The following is a 22,534-nucleotide window of genomic DNA, read 5'->3' as shown; positions in this document are numbered from 1 at the left end:
TGTCTCCGACCCATAGTGACACCATGGACACATTTATTCATTCATTCAATTGTATTTATTGAGTGCTTACTGTGTGCAGAGGACTGTCCTAAGGATAAGTCTGCGCACTAAGCAAGGGAAGCACACTACACTTCTATCTCTTCCGGAATGCCCCAACTTCACCTGCAATCGTTCTGGTAGTGTATCCACAGAATTTTCTTGGTAAAAATGTGGAAGTGGTTTACTGTTGCCTCCTTCCCACACAGTAAACCTGAGTTTCTGCCTTTGACTCTCTCCGTGCCACTGCTGCCCAGCACAGGTGAGTTTTGACTTGTAGCAGATTGCTTTCCATTCATTAGCCACTGCTCAAGCTAGGAATGGAATGGGTATGCCTCTGCTTGATTCTCCCTCCCATAGTCGAGACCGGTAGAGTACTGGGAACTCTCCTGATGTGACCCCAAGAGGGGGATTTGTGAAGTACCTACTACATTCTAAGAACCACAGTAAATATAGGGGTTGTTAAGATATATTCAGATCAGTCACAGTCCTGTCCTATATGGGTCCATAGCCTAGATAAAGGGAGAACAGGATTTTAATCTCTGTTTTACTGATAAAGAAATTGAGGCACAGAGAAGTTAAGTGATTTATCCAAGGTCACCACAGCAGGCAAATAGTAGAGATAGGACTAATAGTAATAATAATAATGTTGGTATTTGTTAATAATAATGTTGGTATTTGTTAAGCGCTTACTATGTGCGGAGCACTGTTCTAAGTGCTGGGGTAGATACAGGGCAATCAGGATGTCCCACGTAAGCCTCACAGTTAATCCCCATTTTACAGATGAGGAAACTGAGGCACAGAGAAGTTAAGTGACTTGCCCACAGTCACACAGCTGACAAGTGGCAGAGCCGGGAGTCAAACCCATGACCTCTGACCCTGAAGCCCAGGCTCTTTCCAATGAGCCATGCTGCTTCCCCTGCATTTACTATGTGCAGAGCACCATTCTAAGTGCTGGTGTAGATAGATCCAGGGTAATCAGGTTGTCCCACGTAAGCCTCAGAGTTAATCTCCATTTTACAGATGAGGTAATTGAGACACAGAGAAGTTAAGCGACTTGCTCACAGTCACATAGCTGACAAGTGGCAGAGCCAAAATTCAAACCCATGACCTCTGACGCCCAGGCTCTTTCCACTGAGCTATGCTGACTATAATCAGGGATTCCCAGCTCCTAAGCCTGTGCTGTTTCCATTTCCATTAGGCCACTCAACATCTAATCTTACCCTTTCCTCAGCTCCATTGCACTTATGCACAAAACTTTCATTTATTCATTTATATTAATGTTTGTATCCCCCTCTAGAATGTATGCTCATTGTGGGCAGGGAACATGTCGCAGCGTGGCTCAGTGGATAGAGCCTGGGCTTTGGAGTCAGAGGTCATGGGTTCAACTCCTGGCTCTGCCACTTATCAGCTGTGTGACTGTGGGCAAGTCACATAACTTCTCTGTGCCTCAGTTTCCTCATCTGTAAAATGGGGATTAACTGTGAGCCTCACGTGGGACAACCTGATTACCCTGTATCTACCCCAGCGCTTAGAACAGTGCTCTGCACATAGTAAGCGCTTAACAAATATTTAAAAAACAAACAAAAACACGTCTACCAACGCTGTTATAATGTACTGTCCCAAGAGTCTTTTACAGTGCACTGCACACAGTAAGTGCTTAATAAATTAAGATTGATTGATTGTCTACATATCCATCCCTTCCTCTCCACCTTACAACCATCCCTCAACTACTTCATGTCTTCATCACCTCCCTGAAACGCCACTCTAAGAACCTTCTTACTGAGCTCCCTTCCACTTACTCACCTCTATGTGTCAACTTTAAGGGTACTGTATACTCATGTCGCTTGTCTTCTTCCACTAGATTGCAAGTTCCTCTATAGGACAGGGATTACATGTATGTTTCTTCAGGCTACTCCTAGATACCCAGTACAGTGACCAACACTCAGTAGGTGCTCAGTATATTCACTGATGATGGGAAACCAGGGTAAGGGAGAGGGAGAAAAGGGTTTCTAGACACTGGCAGAACAAGTGCCATCAACAGTAATGGAAAATTCATAAATTATCACAGCAAGAGGAAGCGATGAGCTCTTTGGCTGTGATATAGTCAGTAGACCAAGAAAAGAAAGGCAAGGGCAATTTGGTTAAACTCTTAGGGGAAAGGACACTGCTTCATTTTAGATTTATTTCAAGTTGTGAAGCAGATGTTTAAAACCCATCAGGTGACTGGTCAGAGATCTGTTTGAATAGGGAATGCCAATCGATACTTTGTCATCCTGTGTTTGCCACACCTGGGAATACAAAACAGAAAAATAGAACTTGGACCACCTACTCTTTTTAAGATTCAAGAGCCACTAAACATTTCTCAAAAATTAAATAAATATAATAATAATGGTGGTATTTAAGTGCTTACTATGTGCAAAGCACTGTTCTAAGCGCTGGGGGGATACAAGGTGATCAGGTTGTCCAACTTGGGGCTCACAGTCTTAATCCCCATTTTACAGATGAGGTAACTGAGGCACAGAGAAGTTAAGTGACTTGCCCAAGGTCACACAGCTGACAAGTGGTGGAGCCAGGATAAGAACCCATGACATCTGACTCCCAAGCCTGGGCTCTTTCCACTGAGCCACGAATAGTTTCCCAGGACAAATGAAATGGTAGGTAGTTTTATGCTGTTCAGACTTTCTTTGGTTTGGTCAAAGTGTTCCTTCTAAAACTATCAGTGGACTTATGGGTTCTAAACTTGTCCTCAGAAGTTCCCGACAAGATCTATCCAAAGATCCCAAGCCACTCATTTGTAAGACTGCTCTTGTTTTCTCAGCTCCTGGAAACAGATCATTTCTGTTTCCACCTTGGACAAACAGAACTCTCCACTATGAGAGAAAAGATGCATCATCTCTGGTAGAGAAACAGACCATCTATTGTAGTCCGATGACAGTGCCCATTAGAGTAAGGCCTTTCCCTCCAACTCTCAAACTCCATGGCTTTGCTTTTCTGTGGGAACGAAAATATGGGAAAATTTTTCAAAATAATGAAAGTAGGTAAATGTTGGTTGAGTAAAGCAAATGGTACATGTAGTTACTGAGTAGAGCAAATAGTACAGAGGTAGGTATGCAATGAAAGCTGATTTGGGTTTTTTTTTTGTTTTTGATTTTTTTAAATTCAGCATTGGGTGTGACAAGAAGTTAAGAAGAGTTTTCAGTGATGATGATGATGGTATTTATTACGTGCTTACTCTGTGTCAAGCACTGTTCTAAGCACTGGGGTAGGTACAATCTAAGTTTGGATTTAGTCCCTGTCCCAAATGGGGCTCATAATCTTCCACTGAGTTGAATGATGGAGTTTCCCACTGAGGGTGATGTACAAACTTTGGGTCTGAAATCTCAGGACAAAGAACCTGGGCCCAGGAATCACTATAGTGCTGAAGGACTACTTCCCACTGTATTCTCCCCCAGCACTTAGTATAGTGTTTTTCACATAGTAAGAACTCAATAAATTCTATTACTACTACCACTAATGGTTTGCACACTCTCTCATATCTGCCAGGAGAAGAGTGCAACTAGCAAATAGGCAGGTAAGAATGTAGCATATTGTGAAATGTAAGCAAGGATTGTATAAATGGAGCCCATTTGTGGCCAAAGTGACCAAGAGAAACATGTTGATGTTGTGTTGTAGTTTGCCATAGACCAACAGACACTTGTCAGGGTAAACCATCCTGAGAGCTGCTGTGGTCTTTGCTGCTCTTCATAGACCAGTTATTTCCTGCTGATCCTGTCCATTCTGTAAGTTGCCCTCAGTGATTCTGCAGTCAGAAATCTTTACCAATGATGGCATATCCCCATCAGACATTGTTCCACTTCTAGCTGTTTCACCCTGTGGAAGAACCAAGGTGTGGGAAAACAGGAAATTTAAGATTCTGTAGGGCATAAAGGAAAGATAAACTTATAAAAATAGTTGGAAGGACCAGATGAAATTTAGTTAAAGAGAAATAAATGTCTTGGTATTCAAGCTTAGGAACCATTACTTTAAGTAGCACATGTTTTCACTAGAATTATGAAATCTCACAATCCACTTACCTAATGGAGAAATGTTAATGATTATCGTGGATCTGAAATTTTTATTACCTATAGAGAGGGAAAATGTTTTTCCCCAGAAAGTATCTTCACAGATCGGGGGGCTGGGTGTGAATATTGGATGATATTCATATATGGGATCTTCAGATCTTCAAAATGGACTAAAATCCAAATAAATTAACCCAATATTTCACTGAATATGTCATTTTATTCTCCTGCTTGGACAAATATGCTCTCAGGTGATGCACATCTAGGCAAAAAAGAAGAGAATTGAATCAATAAGAGTGTATTCCTTGAGATGCTGACAGAGTTTGAAGTAAATGCAACATCAAGTATCATCCTCTGTTGGAAGTACCCAGACACATAGAATGTCCAGTCTTTTAAATGCCTGTGGAATCTGGACCTGTTTCAACTAATACATCTCTCAATTCCACCGGTTTTGCCTACATGTTTATACTTAAGAAGACTAGAAAAGCAGAATAACAGTGCAAGAATATCTGGAAAATGGAGCATCTACAAACTTTGAAGTAATACTTGTCACATCACACTTTGCTGGGCAAGGAGGGTGAGCAGAGTGGAAAAATGTCTAATGCGGCAGTTCAACAAGGGCCGAGTTTATCTGCACAAAGGATGGAAGGACTGACAGTTGAACATGCTTGTATTCGCATGTGCACATAAATAAAGTTTCACAATCAGTAGCATCACACTCAAGCCTGAGGATAGCAATATTTAAAAATAACCATACATGATTCCTTGTATAAGCCATAGTAAGGAATATACACTACCCAGTGGGGACTCAGTAAGAATTCAGTTGACTCAATAATTTAACTTCAGGCCAATCAAACCATCAGCAGTATTATATGAGTACCTACTCTGTGCAGAGCACTGTTTTGGGCACTTGGGAGAGTAGGACTGAAATACACAGCCTCTTCCCTTAAGCAGCTTATTGTCTAGTCGGGGAGACAGGCAGACCCAACTAATTTACAAAGAATGTGAGCAGGTAAAAGAACATCACAAATATTGATAGCAGGGTTAAAGTGGAATAAATGGATAAGCAAATAACTATAGATTAGGTTGAAATATCCCTAAGCCTTAAAGATCAGCCTATAAAAGGTGGCTTACGTATTTAGTTCATTCATTCAATAGTATTTATTGTGTGCTTACTATGTGCATAGCACTGTACTAAGCACTTGGAATGTACACATCGGTAACAGATAGAGACAGTCCCTGCCCTTTGATGGGCTTACAGTCTAATCGGGGGAGACAGACAGACAAGAACAATGGCAATAAATAGAATCAAGGGGAAGAACATCTCATTAAAAAAATAGCAAATAAATAGAATCAGGGTGATGTACATCTCATTAACAAAATAAATAGGGTAATGAAGATATATACAGTTGAGCAGATGAGTACAGGGCTGAGGGGATGGGATGGCAGAGGGGAAAGAGCAGAGGGAAAGGGGGGAGAAGAGGGTTTAGCTGCGGAGAGGTGAAGGGGGGGTAGATAGAGGGAGCACATGAGAAAGGGGAGCTCCGTCTGGGAAGGCCTCTTGGAGGAGGTGAGCATTAAGTAGGATTTTAAAGAGGGGAAGAGAATTAGTTTGGCGGAGGTGAGGAGGGAGGGCATTCCAGGACTGTGGGAGGACGTGGCCCAGGGGTCGTCGGTGGGATAGGCGAGAACGGGGAACGATGAGTAGGTGGGCAGCAGGGGAGCGGAGCGTGCAGGGTGGGCAGTAGAAAGAGAGAAGGGAGGAGAGGTAGGAAGGGGCAAGGTGATGGAGAGCCTCGAAGCCTAGAGTGAGAAGTTTTTGTTTTGTGCGGAGGTTGATAGGCAACCACTGAAGGTTTTTAAGAAGGGGAGTGACAGGCCCAGAGCGTTTCTGCAGGAAGATGAGCTGGGCAGCGGAGTGAAGAATAGATTGGAATGGGGAGAGAGAGGAGGAAGGGAGATCAGAGAGAAGGCTGACACAGTAATCTAGCCGGGATATTACGAGAGCCTGTAGCAGTAAGGTAGCCGTTTGGGTGGAGAGGAAAGGGTGGATCTTGCCGATATTATAAAGGTGAGACCAGCAGGTTTTGGTAACGGATTGGATGTGTGGGGTGAACGAGAGAGCCGAGTCAAAGCTGATACCGAGGTTGTGGGCCTGAGAGACCGGAAGGATGGTCGTACCATCCACGGTGATAGGGAAGTCAGGGAGAGGACTGGGCTTGGGAGGGAAGATGAGGAGCTCAGTTATGGTCATGTTGAGTTTTAGGTGGTGGGCAGACATTTAGTAGTAAGTAGAGGTGGTATTTATTTAGTGCTTAATTATATGCAAAGCACAGTACTAAGTGTAGAGAATAAAATAGATGAGATAAAGTCTCAGGTCCCAGGCTTCAAGGGACTCATAATCCAAGAATTATGGTGTTGGAAACAGTTACAGTAGGGAAAGGCAAACAAAAATAGCAAAGACACAGATTATGACAAACGTGAATGGTGTAGCAGGAATGTAAATTCCTCAGAGGAACAGTAACAGCAGCAGCCACAATGGAAACCTTCAAGTTCTAAGAGTTCAGAAAGTTTGATGCAGATTTGGCAGTGTGGTCTAATTGTAAGCACACAGGTCCACGAATTAGGAAACCTGGGTCCCAGTCCCAGGTTTGGCTTTGTCCTTAGCCTACTATGTGACATTGAGCAAGTCACTAAATCTCTCTAGGCCTCAGTCTCCTCACTGTAAAATGGAGATAATATTTCCCAACCTCACAGGGATGTCTTGAGGTTAAAATAAAATAATTGATGTTAAATCACTTTGAATGGTTAAAAGTGCTACAAATAGATGAGATATTAAAGGAAGTTGGTAGATTGACAAGATTTAAGAAAGAGGAGAATTAATTGAGGAATGCCTCCAGGATGTTAGGCCTTTAAAAGAAATTGGGAGATAGGGAGACCTGTGTTCTCATGGATATTAAGTGGTGACTGAGGAGGCGGCATATAAGAGCTTAAACTGGGAGCTCTCTGTGGGCAGGAACCGTGTCTACAAACTCTTTTTATTTTTTCTTTCTCAAGCACTTAGTACAGTGTCCTGCACATGGTAAACACTCAATGAATACAATTGATTGATTGATTGAAGGGCAAAGGGTGTAGACTTTGTGAAGTGGTGCATTGAGGCCAATGGACAGAATTTTCTCTTCAATATGGAAATGAATGGGAAACCACTGGAATTTTCTGAGTAATAAAGAGATTTTTGCTGATTGTAATTTTCGAATGGTGATCCAGGTCACAGGAAAGGTTGAAGACAAGGAGGTGATTGAGGAGGCTGATAGAATAGTCTAGTTCAGATATGACAAAATCTTATACTTAGGGTTCTAGCTTTGGGTGAAAAGCAGGGGCTGTTACTGAGGGATAACTGGCAGGATTTGGTGTTTGACTAAATGTGAGAGTATAAACCACCCAGGAATTAAGGTCGGAGCTCAGGACAGTGAAGATGGTGGTGTTGACAACTGTGATAGGAAAATAAGTTTTGGGAAGGAACAGAGTACTTTAGTTGGAACAATGTTGCACTCAAGGTGTTGAGATATCCTTCAGCAAAACATTGCTCGCCAGGTGAGTTGTCTAGGATTGTCAGTTTCTCAGGCTATAGTCATTGATCAATCTATCAATAGTTTTTATTAAGCTCTTACCATGTGCAGAACACTGTAATAATAATAATAATTGTGGTATTTGTTAAACTCTTACTATGTGCCAGGCACTGTACTGAGGCTGGGGTGGATACAGATTTGTCAGGTTGAAAACAGTCCATAAGAGATGCGTATTGGTACTTGAGGGGATATAAGGAGGAAAGATTAGAAATAAATCAGGGAAGGCTTCCTGGAGGCAATATGATTTCAGAGAAATTCGATGATCAGTGTTTCAGTAGTATCAAGGAAATCTGAGACCTGTTCTAATATTAAATGTGCTATAGACTATCTTGCATCTATAAGACATTTAAATGACCTCTGTTTTCCTTTATCCAGTGCATTATAAGATCTGTGGCTACTACACTAAAAGCAAATCCCTCTGCCTTCACAAAGTGAACTGGAAGGCAAGCAAAAGCCATTTTAAGCATCAAAAGGACTGATGAATAGGAATGCCAGGATATTCAAATACATTTAGAGACTGCATTGTCGAGGCTTGCTTTCTGAGCCATGATACTAAAGATAGTAGGAACCAGCAAAGAAAAGAACGCTGTAGAAATGCAAATCTCTTGGATGTTGAATCTATTAATCTGTAGCTCACTTTCTTCTGAATCATACTCACTCAGATGTATAGGCAACAAAAAGTATTTAGAATATTTGCATAATTTCCAACACCAGTTCATAAATTATTTATCGTTTGTGGTCAAATGAGTGTTAGCTATTTTATAATTGTCTTTTGCGTAAAAGGTTGTGTGGTTTACAGAAATATTTCAATGGCAATTGGAGAGCTGAGGCTTGTTGAACACTCCTGAAAGAAATGGTGTTTAATCACGTCGCACTACTCTATATTTTTATCTTGTTCAGAAAATGGAATACTAACAAGAATTCTATTGAATCAGTATTTTCTTTCAAACAAGAACCAATAATTTACTGCAAAAGCATAAAGCAGTAGCTCAGGACAGGCCGGAATTTACAATATTAGTAATTTGATTATGAAAGTGCATGGAAGGCTGAAAAATCAGGACTTGAAAAAATCTGAAAATGATGGTGTCTTTAGGAGGGCTTCGAATTTTTTGTTTAAGTATATCAAATTCTTCTTTTAGGTTCACAGAACCTATATTCAGCTCCTAAGCACACTGGTTTCAGTGTCATTGAATACCTGTATTCAAAATTATAGTTTAGGAATCAGGATTCTGAGCATTATTAGCATAACAGAACAGTGAAGAATTGGACAAAAGATCGTTCAGGGAGGTTGAAGGTAAAGGTTTTGGATCCTACAACTTTGCCAGTCAGTTTTAAACTGGGACTCCTTGGGGTGTCTGGTAAGATATTTGGCATGGGTGTAGTCCAAAGTTAATGACTACAGGGTAATAAGGGCATCATTTGTGATTTTGCTTCTTAATATGATTGCTTGCTTCTTAATGTGATTTTTCAATATGTCTGAAACAGAATTGTTTATCTTTCTTCCTAAGGCCACTCCTCCTTTTAGTTTTTCCATCTCAGTTAATAACACCACCATCTTCCCTGTTCCAGAAAGGTGCAATGAGGGTATCATCCTTGACTCCTTTCTGCCTTTTGATACTCATATTGAGTCTCCTACCAAATCTTGCTGGTTCTTCCTAAACAAAATCTCCAAGATCCTCCCTTTCCTCTTGCCCCAAAAGGTACCATCCTGGTACAATCTCTGGTCATATCATGGCTAGATGGTTATTATTATAACAGCCTCCTCCCCAGCTTCTAGTCTATACTACCTGCTGTTGCATGGATCATCTTTTTGAAGTGTCACTCAGCCCAGATCTCTCCACTCTTCAAAGCTCTCCACTGGCTTCCTCTGTACCTCTGGGTCAAAAAACATAAAAGAATGCCTTACAATTAGCTTCAAGATTCTCCACCAATTTGCCCCATAATAGCTATCCAACTCTTCCCCCCCCACTCTCTCTCTCTCTCTCTCTGCTTCTCCAAAGACAACTCCAATTCTACTTTTAAAATGTCTCTCTGTTAAAGTGTAAGCTTCTTGTAGGTAGGGAAGGTGTCATTTCTGTGTTTACTCTTTCCTAAGGTCTAAGTACTATTTATTCCCATATTTTTGAAGCATTATTTTCAAAAACAGTTCCAGCTTTGTTTTCTTTTCTCATCAGTTCTTCCTGGTTTGGTTGTCTCCCTTTCTTGAGGTGTCAGGAAATTGGCTGTGTGGTCTCCATTTCCCTGATTATTTTCTTTCTCTCCAAACTGGGATCTGGTGGGAACTTTCAAAAGAAGCAACTATCTACAGGACCAACGTGCTATAAAACACTGTTCCTTTGTCTGTCATCTTAGCAGTTTTTAGAACAACCAAGGCTCTCAATTTAATGCGAGCAGCCAGGGACAAGTCACTGTATGCCATTCTAGTGTGCCCCTGAGACAATTGAGCTTATTATTTTTAACCCAGATATGTCTTAGCTTTCCTTTCAAGTGGGAGTTACAAAAAAACATATTCAATAAAGTGAGATGCAAAAATGTCATCACACACTTCTAAAGTTTCCTGTCAATATTTCACACCTGTATGGAAAGCAGATAGACGTCTAGCTAGCAGCTTTATCATGTTCCAGAATGCAAGCCCTAATTAACTTACCTGTTGAATTACCAATGAGATTCCATGGCGACCCATACTGCCTGTTGGCAGGGAGCCTGACAACAAAATGCAAGTTTAATATACCAAGTAAGGGAGAAAATAATATATTATTTGACATCAGTACACTCATCCACCTGTGCACAGAGAATATGCCTTTCTATTCTGCTTGTATTCTTGGCTTCATCATTGGTCAATTGTTCAGTAATCTTCCAGTCTGTGGAATAAAGTCATATTCTGTATTGCCCACATAGTCTGTGGCATTAATTAAATTTGATGTTTTCTGGTCTAGAAAAGATGGTTTTGATTCATCTTCTTTTGAAAACTGGAAAGTATACTTAGTATCTAGTTTCAGGCTCAGGCTGGAAAACTTAGTTACACTTATCTACATCCCATGAATTTTACATTGCTCGTATGCAATGGATTTGGATTCATTTTCAGGCTGAGGACACACATTTCCAGTTCTGCTGCCACACCAGAATGCTCTGAATAAAATACAAGTATTCTGGGCTACAGCTATTTCTTTGTAAAGGAATCCAGTGTTAGAAAGTGGAGATGTCTAGTGTTTGATCATAATCATCACCGTCGATGGTTTTTGTTGAGTGTCCATTGCATAAAAAAACATTGTACTAAGCAATAAGAACTCACTGGGCATGTACTAGGAACCTGAAATGGTATCTGCCCTTAAGGAATGTATAATCTATGAGACTGATTATTTTAAACAGCTTGTAATGATAAAATCACTCTCAAGATTAGAAACATAGCATTGGTTTTTGTCATCAAAAGAAAGAGGTTTTTTCACCACAACTGCTTTTGCACGAAAAGAAAAACAAGATATATTACTTCAAAACATGAGCTCTATTGCTATGATTTTTGAAGTATTAATAATTATATACCAAGGGTTTTATAGTTATCAATGAACTAATCCAACTCTCATGTTGGTATTTCTAACTAGGAAAAGAGATTTGAAAAAAGAAGTCATCTAGTATTTCAAGCAAATCAAAGATTAATGTAGGAGAAAGGAAATCAAATTCCCCATTCCCTGCTTGCTTCTGACCATCAGATTTTTTGTACCGAATTAAAGCTTATTTTAGAAGACAAAATCCAGAACCTAAGTTCTCTTTGTATTCTCCAAGCATACTGATCAGATTTCTAATAGGTTAATTTTGGGAATAAAAATGACTAGATGAAAGTAGCTACTTTTTATTTTGATACATGGTGCTTCAGAACATGTTACATTATCCTAATTTTGATGTTATTTTGGCTTCAGGAAATTAAATTCGCAGAAAATTTTCACCATGAAAATTCCATGATATTTTGAGCTATAAATTGATTTGAACCTAGTATTAAATCTCCAGAGCCATTTCCAGCTCTATCATCAACTGCCCCACATTTTGCCTTCTTTATGTGACTTGATTCCTAATGGTATCACAATTTGACAAAATTTAGTTGCACATAAATCCATTGAAAGTGGATCTGGTTTCAGGTCATTGCTTGCCATCGAGATCTGGCTGTTCTTTCTTTAATCTTTCCTCCCCATAATGCCTCTTCTCCAGTTCTGTCTTTGGGTTAAAGGATATTTAATGAGTCATGCTTCAATGCTTTTCTTTCAATTTTGGAGCAATGACAGGAGTTGACCATTCCAACCTGAATTAAAGTCATCACCTCCTCGATCATTTAATGACCACAGCGCTAAGAATAAGCAAGATAATTTGAAGGCACTAAATGGTTTAGGCTAGTTGACCCCCACCATAAAGTTCACCTCTTCTCCCCAGCACTCATGGAGCTTCATTTAGACTGGCTTGCAGCATAGCAAATACCAAGAGCCAAGGTGCAGGAACTGAAGAATAGCCTCGGTGGGGGTCCCTGTTGGTAATAATAATAATGATTGTAATAAGCATATTAACAAAGATGCAAAGATAATCAGACATGCACTTGGATCTGTACCATGTAAGCACTTGATATTCATCTCACTCTTAGCCCCACAGCACTTAGGTACATATTCATTATTTATTTTAATGTCTGTCTCCCACTCAAGGCTGTAAATTTCTTGTCTATCAACTGTATTGTGCTGTACTCTCTCAAATGCTTAGTACAGTGCTCTGAACACTGTAAATGCCATTGATTTGTTGGTTGAGGAGTCATAGTTCCTGTCCCACATGGGACTCATAGTCAAGAAAGTATTGAATCCCTATTTTACAGATGAGGAAACCAAGTCACAGAGAAGTTAAGTAACTTGCCCGAGAACACACAGCAACAAGTGGTAGAATCCAGATTAATATACTGATCTTTTGACTCCCAGTCCCATGTTCTTTCCACTGGATCGCTGGGCCACCCCAGTGGTGGTAATCTGGGATCAGTAGTGGACCTACAGCAACAGTGCATCAGTGGTATTTATTGAATGCTTGATGTTTGCAGAGTACTGTGCTAAATGCCTTGGAAAGTACAGTACAATAGAGTTGGTAGAGTTGGTAGATGTGCGATCCCTATTCTTGGGATTCTTGGACCAAGGGAAGAAGGTATCTTATCATTTCTGTGACTGATTGATAGAATTTAAAAATATTTTCTGTGGAGAATGTCAAGGCAACATCTTGCCTTCACTGACACAGAGACCTGGGCTGAATGGCAGCTGAGATTATGTCAATCAATCGTATTTATGGAGTACTTATTGGGTGCAGAGCACTTTAGTAAGCACTTGGAAGAGTTCAGTATAAAAGTACAACAGACAATTTGCATGCCTGCAGTGAGTTTGCAGTCAAGATGGTGAATTGTTCACCCAAGAGGTTTCCCTGCTTCATCTATGTGGCCCTTTGGCTCTAGCTCCAGAGGGAACTGGAAAGGGGAAAGGTCTGTTTTCTTTCTTTTTTTTAAAAAAAAGTTTGTTAAACACTTAATGTGTCCAGCACTGGGATAGATATAAGTTAATCGGGCCGGATATTCATTCATTCATTCAATAGTATTTATTGAGAGCTTACTATGTGCAGAGTACTGTACTAAGTGCTTGGGATGTACAAATCGGTAACAGATAGAGGCAGTCCCTGCCCTTTGACGGGCTTACAGTCTAATCGAGGGAGACAGACAGACAAGAACAATGGCAATAAATAGAATCAAGGAGAAGAACATCTCATTAAAACAATAGCAAATAAATAGAATCAGGGTGATGTACATCTCATTAACAAAATAAATAGGGTAGTGAAGATATATACAATTGAGCAGATGAGTACAGGGCTGAGGGGATGGGACGGGAGGAGGGAGGAGCAGAGGGAAAGGGGGATAAGAGGGTTTAGCTGCGGAGAGGTGGGGGGGTTAGAGGGAGCAGAGGAAAAGGGGAGCTCAGTCTGGGAAGGCCTTTTGGAGGAGGTGAGCTTTAAGTAGGGTTTTGAAGAGGGGAAGAGAATTAGTTTGGCAGAGGTGAGGATACAATCCCTGACCCGTATGGAGGCACAGTCATGTCGGAGGAAGAACAGGTATTTTATCGCCACTTATCACAGTTGAGGAAACAGGTGCAGAGAAGTAAAGTGGCTTGTCCAAGGTCACATAGCAGGCAAGTGGCAGAGCCAGGATTAAAACCCAGGTCTTCTGGCTCCCAGGCCCATGGTCTCTCCACTAGGACACATTACTTCCCAGATTTTTCTGCTACAGTTCTTCTTGCTTCTACTCACACTGCCCCTCTACAATTCCTCACCCTAAGAAGCAGTCCAAAAGGACTTTCCTTGACCGCGGTGTTCCTGGGAGCCTAGCAACTGACCAAGCTAATCTCTGGGAGTGAATGAGTACAGGCCTTACTCCTCAATGAATTCCAGAGGGGGATACATCTGCCAAGGCCCAGAAGATGCATCTTTTAAACCCACCTACCTCAAAGGGAAGAATCAGGCTCAACAATATATTGTTGCATTAATCTAGAAATTGAAGCCTCAGCCCACACTGTGTGCTGATGTATGAGGGTGGCTGTTTTTAGATAAAAGCAGGGTTGACTAACTTTTCCAGCAAAGCCACATTCACTTCTAAATCTTGTACCTTTAAATGGCATCCTACCCACATCATGGTTTCCGAACCAAAAAATTTTGCTTTGTTGCTAACCTCTTGAGGTCACGGTAGTGGTTTGAAGTCTAAGCAGCAATTCTGTTCAAAGAGGAACCCACAGCAGGGTGTGTGCAATAAGGGCCCTGTGTTCTCCCAATCTTCACTTACATTTCACTTTCTTTGTTGGAAAAGTTGGACTTGAAGCTAGTGCAAAGGCAGTGTCCTTGAAATTACTTCATTTGCTATGTCATAATGTGCAATATTCCCAAAATAATGACTGTATTTCCAGCTGAGGAATAGATCTGGATTTCACAGAGGAAGTTTTCAAAAAATACATGCTCTGAACCTGTCTTTGCTCAACCTTGGACCCAGGGAAGAGAAGTGTCTTAGAGAAGCAGCATGGCTCAGTGGAAAGAGCACGGGCTTTGGAGTCAGTGGTCATGGGTTCAAATCCCAGCTCTGCCACTTGTCAGCTGTGTGACTGTGGGCAAGTCATTTAACTTCTCTGTGCCTCAGTTACCTCATCTGTAAAATGGGGATTAAGACTGTGAGCCCCACGTGGGACAACCTGATTCCCCTGTGTCTACCCCAGCGCTTAGAACAGTGCTCTGCACAGAGTAAGCGCTTAACAAATACCAACATTAACTCAGTGGCTTCCTTGAGGAAGGGCTAAACCTGAGAAGAGGGGAGAATCCTGGGCAGTTTGTTATGGCAGTGAAAGACTGAGCTTGGCTTGGAATGGCATTAGGCTTTCCTTCGGTGAGTCCACCCAAAAGAGCTCCATTAGAGTGTAAGCTGTAATTGTGATACTTCTTTCTGCTGTATTCCCCAAACACTGGTGCATTTAGTGCACTATACTGAGTGTTTAATAAATACTGCTCTACCAATACTTCTTACTACTACTGGAATTCCTCAAGTGCTTTCTAGACTAGATATAAATTAGTCGGGTTGGAACAGTCTCTGATTTACGTGTGGCTCACGGTGTGAGAGGGAGTAGGATTTATTCCTCATTTTACAGACAAAGAAACTGAAGCGTAGAGGTATTAAATGACTTGCCAAAGCCACAGAGCATACAGTGGTGGAGTGAGGATTAGATCTCAGGCCTTTTGGCTCCCAGGTCCATTCTCTTTCCACTAGACCATGCTGCTGCCCACTATTGCTATCACTATCTCCCCATTTCTAGCTTGTGAGCCCGTTGTTGGGTAGGCCTTGGTAGGCATTGTCTCTATCTGTTGCTGAATTGTACTTTCCAAGCACTTAGTACAGTGCTGTGCACACAGTCAGCGCTCAATAAATGCAATTGAATGAATGAATGAATTACTTCTATGGCCAATTCTACTAATACTATTACGGCTACTACCAATACTACAAGAGTTGTCCTTGGATTCAAAGGTGATGTTGCTGTTGGCTGCATCCATGAGGGTGAGTGTCTTTGGCCTTCCTGCACCCTTTGTCTTGAAAATAAAGAGTCACTTCTGGAAAGCAGACACGTTGCACTTACCCTAATGGGATTCTAGGCTATATTTCTTTCTCTCTGCTCCTTTCTCACTCTCACTCCCTACGAGGTCATCAAGTGAAGCATTCCCTGTGTCGTTACATCAGCTCACCCTCCCCACATACTGAGAAATGGGGTGGCCTAGTGGGAGCAGCGTGGCTTAGTGGAAAGAGCAGGGGAATGGGAATCAGAGGACCTGGGTTCTAATCTCAGCTCTGTCACTTGTATACTGTGTAACCGTGGGCAAACCATTTCACTTCTCTGTGCCTCATTTACCTTATCTATAAACTGGAGAATAAACTGTGAATCCCATGTGGGACACAGAATGTGGTCAAACTAATGATTTTGTATGTATCTATCCCAGTGCTAAATATAGTGCCTGACACATAGTAAGTGCTTAACAAATACCATAAATGCCTCCCGCCCCCAACAAACTGGGGAAGAATAGGACTGCCTGTTTCCAATGATTATTTCATCATTGATCTTCATAGCTCTCTTAATCATTGAGCACATTCATTGAGTGCCTGCTTGGTCCATTACCAAAGGATTGTCCAAGTAGATGTCACAACCTTTTAAAAAACATTAACAGCATCATCTCCATTTTGCTAATGGGAAGCAGACAAAAGAGAAATTAAGGAACTTGCAAAGTCATGTGGAGTACCGTGCATATCCACACCCACAAATTGTTTGCAGAATTAAAGCCTACAAATGCAATGTGTTTTTTCATTATCAAGATATTTTAGGCTCCTCTGGAACCCCAAATCCCTGGATACTTGAGGCTCAAGCACTTTTAGGGGATGCTTAATGAATTGCCCCTGGAGACACAGCAAGACATATAGGGAGAACAGTCAGCATTAACTTTGAGTCGGTTCTTATTGCTCTGAAAATCTTTCTCTGCTCAGTCTTCAGAAAGTTTAGACAATACTACATTGCCAAAAAGTCGAAATCACACAAACTAAGCGGCTGGGTAATTTTGCTCCATTTATGAAAGAAGGAAGTAAAACACAGTTGGGGTATTGGCAGGTTGCAGAATAAATAGTGATGCCAAGATTTGTGCTCTGTGCCAGTAAAAGTGGGAGATGGGAATTAAGCCTGCCTATGCTCATTGGGTCATTTTCAAAAAAGTTATTTGGGTTTTCATGAGGAGCCAGGATAAAAGCCATGAATATTTTGCATGTCTATTTTCACTACCGCCATTTCCCTTTTGAGATAGAACAGTCTAGAAAACATCTAGGACAAAGAAATATTTTTGCTAGCAACATGAAGACTTCTTTAATGCCCACTCCCTCATCCATTTTTCTTTTCAATTTCAACTGCCCAGTTAAAGGCCAATAGTGGAATTTGAAATTACTGTACATTACTTTTTTATATTTGTCATAAAATAAGGCACCAGATAGATCTAAGATGTTCCTCACACAAGCCAACTGTCAAATCCATTTCTTCCTGGTGGCTCTTAGAAAGTTATCAAACTGTCGGAGACATCTCTTGTTAGGTATTCCAAACCATGATAACATGTGCTTCTCAGTCTTTACACCAGCTGGGTTTTGTCTCATGCTTTGGAGTCAACTTCTTCCTGGAGTGACACATCTTTAAACAGGTTTGAGATGGTTACTTAAGCCCTGATAATCAATGTTAGAGCTGAGGTCGGCCCTTGTATCTCCCTAAGCTGCCTAGATGTAGGATCTGGGGTTGTTTGGGTGTTTACTCTATCAAGCACTATCTAGACATTTCTGTTGGGGAATTTAGCTTTTCTGCCGAGAAGTCACTTTGTTTGCTTAACAAAACAACAGTGAGCGGGAGGTTTTTGCTCTCCTAAGGTCAGTTGACTTGGAATATTTAGTTCAGCCTGTGCTGAATGAAGATTTCCTTACCAGTCACGCTCAATGTTAATTGTATGTCCTCTCTGGGGAAATGGTGCCAACGCTATCAGTGTGAAGAAAACCCCATATCACTGGGGTCTAAAGCCCCAGGAAGGCCTTAGGCTTTTTCCCACATATGGCTTGTTTATTGTAAAATATTTAAAGCCATATTTGCTCGACTCAAGGAATGTGACTGCAGTTGCCAATCCACATAAAGTGGAAGATTTTTGTAAATGAAGTAATCCCTCTTATCAACTCTGACTACAGATTTTTGTCAGAATACATTTACAGATATACCTTGTTTTCAAATAGCACTTTTATTTTCAAAGTGTCTTCAAATTATTTGGATCAGTTTTATCCTCAGAAGTTCCTTGGGAGGTAGGGAAAAGTACTCTGATCCCCATTTTGCCAAAAGGGAAACCAAGACAGGGAGAAGTTTCCCAGAGTCACCCAGAAGGCACGAGGCGGCTCTGAGAATGGAACCCGGATCCTCCAGTTCATGAGCCCTGATTCTTACTCCCCTGTGCTATCCATTGCTTGTCAGTCAGTCATATTTATTGAGCACTTAATATGTGCAGAGCACTGTACTAAGCACTGGGGAGGATTTCTTCCCCTTGACGCTGTTTATTGCCATTGTTCTTGTCTGTCCGTCTCCCCCGATTAGACTGTAAGCCCGTCAAACGGCAGGGACTGTCTCTATCTGTTGCCGACTTGTTCATCCCAAGCGCTTAGTACAGTGCTCTGCACATAGTAAGCGCTCAATAAATACTATTGAATGAATGAATGAATGAGGATACAGTACAACAATAAACAGACACATTCCCTCTCCGGTAGTAATGGTCACATTTGTATTGGGCATTTTAGGAGTGCAATAAAGTATATTTGGGAAAGTATAATAGATACACAAGACATGCAGCCTGCCCACAAGGAGTGATATTTTACAAGGGAGACAGTCTTGAACATATTTTCCAAATAGAGGAATCAAATACATTGAATGTTCAATATTCAGCCCCACAGCACCTATGCACATGTCCTTACACTTTGTTGCTTCCTCAATCCCCATCAGATTGTATGCCTCCTGTGGGCAGTGTTTGCAATATCTGCCTGAACTCAGTTAAATGAAATCAGCTCCTGGAAGATGAGATAGTATAAAAACATTTCACTAAAGCCATTTTATGAAAGGTAATGACTCAACACTATGGTTCTCATATCAAGGCATAGTCCCTGCCTTGTAACCAAATGGGAAACACAGGTAACACTCCAATACACATGCACAAATGGCAGAGGGCCAGAACCTTAAGGATACATAAAGGTTCTTAGAATAGAAAATATGCACAAAAGGTCCATAAATCGTAAAGTCCATAAATAAATGCAGGCATAATTTGAAGGATTGGATCATGCAAACTACGTGCATCCTCCATTTCAATCCCAGGAACCAAGGTTATCAAAACACTGTTGATGGCACCCCATCAGAGCCAGTTCTGGGATTGTCGCTCTGTTTTCAACGAATTTCCTTGTATCCACTCCAGCGCTTAGTATGGTGCCTGGCAAATAGTAAGCACTTAACAAATATGATAATTATTACTATTATTATTAAATTACCTGGAAAACAGCATGAGACAAATCAGTTGACTTCCAGGCAGATTAGCAAACTCATTTTGCAGATGCTACCACCAACACCTAGGATTCTTTCTTACCTGGGGCCAAAAATTGAAATAGGAGGGTGTTTGGCTATTAGTTATTTGAACCTCCAATCAGGTTAATTCTTCATCATCAGGATGGCAGAATTGGAGAGACGATCATAGGTCTTCAACCTGAGAGAAATAAAATAATTATGGGATGTTCAGAGTCATTTTCTACCATGAATCTATGACCAAGCTGTCTTGGGGTTTTGCTACTGTGGCCTGTGCTAAAAGGAGAAAACTGAGCTCATTTCATTGGACTTTATCACTTGAACAAGGCTTATTAAGCCAATATTTCCTTGAGATAGCCCAGTTGGAAAACCACATTTGTGTTTAATGTGCAATTCAAATTCTATTACTTGAAATGTGTAAGCTGACATAACAAAGTTAATGAATAGAATACAAACTGGTCATTTATGTTGTTACTGGATGGAAAGCAAGTATAGAAAAATCCATTTCCTATGCATGCAGGAGGAAGACTAATACAAATACCTATTCAAGATCAGAAAACTATTTCATTTCAAATTGGTTTATTATTTTTTCACCTTATGTACTCCATATTGAGCATTAGTCTTAAGTTGCTAACTTGATGATCTCACTATGTATAAGCACTGATTTTTAACAGAGGAAATGTGTTGAATGGCCAACTCTATACGTTTGGTATTTATTTTCAGTACTTCCATTCCATAGGCTTGAATTAATAATCAATTCCAAACTATTGTCACCCAAGAATCTTAAGTCTACTGTTCTGTAACTCCAAATGCCCTCTTGGGTTTCTGTAGCCTTAACCACAAACACCCAGTTAAAAATGTGCCCCAAATATTAAAAGATATTCTGTCTTGAGCAACTTCATATCACAGTAATTTGGCAAACAAATGCCGCCTTGTACAAGGAGAGCTGGTCACTTCTGGATATGAATGACCCAAGTAAGGCAGTTAATGAGTAGCCAGTGCTGTTCAACCTCACTGCTGTGTTTGCAGCTCTCATTTATATTACTGGCAGGAGTGTTCTATCCCTGATGGAAAAATAGACTTCTGTTCATAAGATATTTGGGATATGTAAGGACTGAGTAGCAGCAGTGTCAAAAAGGTTTCTATTAAAGCCATTTTGTCATATTCATGAGATTTTCATCTTAACATGAAATCATTTTTGTTAAAACCATATGCATGCTTTCCGATGAAAGTAAGCTATGAATTTTTTGAATGTTCCCATTTGATTAGAAGGGGCAAAGGAGAGACAAAATACAGTAGACACCGCTTTTCGATTTCAAAATTTCATGGTTCTCTTTAAGGATTGAAAATAACAGGAAACATCAATAATACCAAATGGATAGCAATTTCATGGAGAAAAACATGTAAGGGCAGAAAATGAGTTTGTTAGCCTATGGCAGGATTGGTCTGTAGGGTGTTGGCTGAAAAACTTGGGCAGAGACATTTAAAAGACTAGAACTTCTGCTAAATCATTCAGTTAATCAATAGTATTTTTTGATCACCTACATTGTGAAGAGCTAAATACTAAGCACTTGGAAAAGAACAATTTATTTCAGTGTCTGTCCTCCCTGCTACATTGTAAGTTCCTTGAGGGCATTGATTGTGTCTACTAACTCTACTCTCCCGAGTGCTTAAGTAAAGCTTAATGCTTAAGTTATAAAGTACATGAGTGATCTGAATAGTAGTTTTATTTGATTGGATCTTACCCTGAGCAATTCTTCATTAGGGTCAGCCTGGTAAATGACATTTTCTTTCTAGTCTTACACATTTCTGAATAACAGAACTTATAGCAGCAGCATTTCCTACAAAATGGTGATGAGATGTGTTTTTAATTCAATGCTATCTATAGCTAGCATCAATATTTGCTCATAAGCTCTTGCTGGTAAAAAAATAAAAAATCACATTCACCTGCACTTTTATGAGAGAATGAAAATCCAGTTCTTAGAGCCAATCAAACATCTGCTAGAATGATACAGAGATGAGAGAAAAAATGTCAAAATTCAGGTGATGAGCAATACCAACAACCTTTTTTTAGTATTACCTAAAATAGTCATATTTTATACTTACAAATTAATTTTTCTCTTGGATTAGTCAACCAATTAATCAATGTTATTTTTTAATAGTATTTGTTCAGTGCTTAATATGTGCCAGAGGCTATACTGAGCACTGGGGTAGATATACATTAATCACACAGTCCCTGTCCCATATAGGGCTCAGAGTCTTAACCCCTATTTTACAGATGAGGTAAGAGAGGCACAGCGAAGTTAAATGAGTTGCCCAAGGTCACACAGGAGATAGGTGAAGGAGCTGGGATTAGAATCCATGTCTTTCTGACTCCCAGACCAGTCTTCTATCTACTAGGCCATTCTACTTCTCTGTTTATTCTCTATTTATTGTGAGCTTACTGTTTGCAGAGCACTGTACTAAGTGCTTAGAAGAGTACAACAGGGCAGAGTTGGTGGACATATTCCCTGTCCACCAGGAGTTTATAGTCTAGGGGGGAAGACAGACAATAAAATAAACTACAGATATGTTCATTAATGCTGTGGGTCTGAGAGTGGGTGAATAACAAGGACTTAAAGGGTACGGATCCAACTACTTTCACTGTCAGAATTGGAAACAATTATCAATTGCTGCCATCAAACTAAATTTCAAAATCTTTGTTTTCATGGTTTAGAGTTGGATTTTTTTTTAACTTGGTAAAATGTGGAAGGTGATTTGTCAAAGATATAACATACCATTTGGCTTTGGAATATCTTATCTTTCCAGCCATTCACAAATCTCTGCTTTTCCAGCTAAACTTTACAGTGTTATGGAGATAGCTTTAAGTGGATATTCAAGAGGCTCTCTGTCCACAATTATAGGACAATTAGGATTTTATTCAATGTGAATGTTTTCGCCTAGAGCAATTTATAAGGGAGTTATTCTTATATAAGGCTGATTCTTTTATTTCACATTTGCAAACAAAATGTTAACAGTCAAGATATCCTTTCAAGGCCAATGACAGTTATTTTAGTTTCACTAAAAATGCTTCTTGGTTTAAATGTATAAAATATGGCAAATTGAGCTTGAGAAGAAAGACACTTCTTTGCTAAGGGGTTGTGTTGACAGTATG

General features: G+C 40.4%; 1 non-coding gene across 1 annotated transcript; it reads right to left on the bottom strand.

The window, feature by feature from the left end:
• Nucleotides 1-308: 308 nt before the first annotated feature.
• Nucleotides 309-446, bottom strand: LOC114817664. Its single transcript, XR_003765521.1, has one exon. It is a non-coding gene; the product is annotated as a small nucleolar RNA SNORA7 (small nucleolar RNA).
• Nucleotides 447-22,534: the final 22,088 nt, after the last annotated feature.

Source organism: Ornithorhynchus anatinus, chromosome 1, assembly GCF_004115215.2.
Source record: "Ornithorhynchus anatinus isolate Pmale09 chromosome 1, mOrnAna1.pri.v4, whole genome shotgun sequence".
Classification (NCBI taxonomy): Eukaryota; Metazoa; Chordata; class Mammalia; order Monotremata; family Ornithorhynchidae; genus Ornithorhynchus; species Ornithorhynchus anatinus.
This window is presented reverse-complemented; position numbering and strand designations above follow the sequence as displayed.